Source organism: Aplysia californica, unplaced genomic scaffold (assembly GCF_000002075.1).
Source record: "Aplysia californica isolate F4 #8 unplaced genomic scaffold, AplCal3.0 scaffold01603, whole genome shotgun sequence".
Lineage (NCBI taxonomy): Eukaryota > Metazoa > Mollusca > Gastropoda > Aplysiida > Aplysiidae > Aplysia > Aplysia californica.
In genome coordinates, this window is record NW_004798873.1 from 17,137 (window position 1) to 20,401 (window position 3,265).

The 3,265-nt window shown below is 40.4% G+C and overlaps 1 protein-coding gene across 1 annotated transcript in view; it reads right to left on the minus strand.

The window, feature by feature from the left end:
- LOC118479057 (microtubule-associated protein 9-like) overlaps positions 1-3,265 on the minus strand; it is a gene marked incomplete at its 5' end in the record, with an annotated part of 11,284 nt that overhangs the window by 1,896 nt on the left and 6,123 nt on the right.

Consider the following 3,265-nt stretch of genomic DNA (forward strand, 5'->3'; position numbering starts at 1 on the left):
CCCACCCCCACTCCACCCCACCCGCACCACTCGCAAGCATATGTCAACGGTTCAGTTCAAGAATTGGGTATGCCACGTTGTTCAAAAATCAACTTTTTTTGCTTTTTTGTGGCCACAGATCTTTCTCCGTCACATATCTCCTCAACGCGCGCTCACATGACCTTAGCAGTTGCGAGCGCCGTAAAACCTTATACTACTACTACTACTATCTCCTCAATGTGAGGATCGGACCAAGGATTCTTTACTACAATAAAGAATCTTTGATTGGAGTGTAAATCAGTTATTCACAGTCCAAGGATACTTTACTACAAAAAAGAATCTTTGATTGGAGTGTAAATCAGTTATTCACAGTCCAAGGATACTTTACTACAATAAAGAATCTTTGATTGGAGTGTAAATCAGTTATTCGCAGTCCAAGGATTCTTTACAATTAAGAATCTTTGATCAAAGTATAAATAAGTTATTGACAGTCCAAGGATACTTTACTACAAAAAAGAATCTTTGATTGGAGTGTAAATAAGTTATTGACAGTCCAAGGATTCTTTACTACAATAAAGAATCTTTGATTGGAGTGTAAATAAGTTATTGACAGTCCAAGGATACTTTACTACAATAAAGAATCTTTGATTGGAGTGTAAATATGTTATTCGCAGGCCAAGGATTCTTTACAATTAAGAATCTTTGATCTAAGTGTAAATAAGTTATTGACAGTGGACGGATTCTTTTCTGCAATTAAGAATCTTTGATCGGAGAATAAATAAGTGACTGACAGTCCAATCTTCGCAAGGAAAAGATCGTGACCGAGAGAGATCTGTGGTCATGGGGAAGCAAAAAAATCGCTGTTAGAAAAACGTGACATATGTGACATACGGGTTTCTGGACCTGGACGGTGGAAATATAATCCACACCAATCTCATCCTAGCACAAGAAACTACAGATAGCTGGGCAAAGGGGCATAACCCACAAAAACCTATTCCATTTACTTTGAGTATCTCCCTTTTATTCGGCCGTCAGAGCAGGTGAGGGGGCTCTCGTGGCCTAGAGGTTAAGGTGTTGGCCTCTCATTCAAAGGTCCCGGGTTCGAATCCGGGTAGCGACCGAAAAATTTTCTTCTCTAAAATTGTCTCCTTTCACCTCCTTTCCTGCTCTCTAGCAATGTTCTGTTGTCTGCTTTCATTTCCACTTTCTGCCCCCACCCCCTCATCTCCTTTGCCCCCTCCTCGGGGCTCCTGACTCTTTCTGCAGCCTTTCTACTGCTACTCCTTGGCTCCTCCTTACTGTTGTCTTTCTGCCACACCCCTGATCTTCTGGTGGGAAAGATCTATACTTAGCCTTCTTGGACAAGGGCAAAAAATCTTGGAGGGCCCGTGTGCAAGTTGCGCAAGTTAAAGATCCCTTGGTGGTCTAAAATTGATAAGAGTAGGCTTCGGCCGCCACCCGTGCAAAATTCCAAATTTCCTACCAACTGAAAATTTTAGGTGTGTCCTGCGCGCTCATATGACCTTATGCAGTTGCGAGCGTCGTAAAACACTTTACAAAAACAAAAACAAAGAGCAGGTGATTGTCTTATACAGGTGGTCGTTTGTACAAGTGATTGTCTTATACAGGTGGTCGTTTGTACAGGTGATTGTCTTATACAGGTGGTCGTTTGTACAGGTGATTGTCTTATACAGGTAGTCGTTTGTACAGGTGATTGTCTTATACAGGTGGTCATTTCTACATGTGATTGTCTTATACAGGTAGTCGTTTGTACAGGTGATTGTCTTATACAGGTGGTCATTTCTACATGTGATTGTCTTATACAGGTGGTCGTTTTTACAGGTGATTGTCTTATACAGGTGGTTGATAGAAAAGGTGATTGTCTTATACAGGTGGCCATTAGAGCAGGTGATTGTCTTAATCTTAGACAGGTGATAGTCTTAATGGTGATTGTCTTAATCTTAGACAGGTGATTGTCTTAATCTTAGACAGGTGATAGTCTTAAAGGTGATTGTCTTAATCTTAGACAGGTGATTGTCTTAAAGGTGATTGTCTTAATCTTAGACAGGCGATTGTCTTAATCTTAGACAGGTGATAGTCTTAAAGGTGATTGTCTTAATCTTAGACAGGTGATTGTCTTAATCTTAGACAGGTGATTGTCTTAAAGGTGATTGTCCTAATCTTAGACAGGTGATTGTCTTAATCTTAGACAGGTGATTGTCTTAAAGGTGATTGTCTTAATCTTAGACAGGTGATTGTCTTAAAGGTGATTGTCTTAATCTTAGACAGGTGATTGTCTTAATCTTAGACAGGTGATTGTCTTAATCTTAGACAGGTGATTGTTTTAAAGGTGATTGTCTTAATCTTAGACAGGCGATAGTCTTAATCTTAGACAGGTGATTGTCTTAATCTTAGACAGGTGATTGTCTTAATCTTAGACAGGTGATTGTCTTAATCTTAGACAGGTGACTGTCTTCTACAGGTGGCCATCAGAGCAAGTTTGCCTGTATCTCTCTTATATTCTTATAACAATATGTTTGTGTAGAGCCAGTCCTTTGTTCAGCAGGCAGACAGCATCACTCCGTTGTCTACAGGAACGACATACATCTACACAACTCTAGCAAAGCTTTCTCATCTATGATAAGACTGGTCAGCAGGTCGGCGTTTTAGCACCTGTAAAATGGCAGCTTGCACTGTGTGCTTCCCAGCAAGTTAAGATCGTTTCAGAATGCTATCAGGTCTGCTGGAGCAATAGTATAGATTGTAAAGCGAATAGAGCTTACAGCTGAGCTGGGAATTGCGCTAAAACAAATGCTATTATAATTATTATTATGTTAAAGCTCTAGCGCCTATAAAATGTCAGTTTGCATAGTATGCTTCCCAAGAAGTTGAAATTGATTCAGAATGCTATCAAGTCTGCTGGGGTAGTTATGTAGATTACAAAGCTGCTGCTGAGTAGAAATTTGCACTACACAAAAATGCTATTATCTAGTATCTATTATTAAGACTCTGTGCTTACTGTGTGGATCATTCATTTCTATTCAGTTTTCTGTTTATTTTACACCGGTAAGTGAAAAATAGGTGTAAAAAAAAACACAAACGGAAAGAGAAATAGGGCGCTCGTCTCCAAATCACAAAGTCTGGGTTGGAGTCTTGGTTCAGACACGAATTTTTTTCGCCCCCTCCTGCCCACCCAGCAATAATGGGTACCTGACTTTGAGTGGGGGAAGTAAAGGCGGCGTGGAAAGGAACTGGCCACCCTACCACAATATGTCGAAGGCCCAGG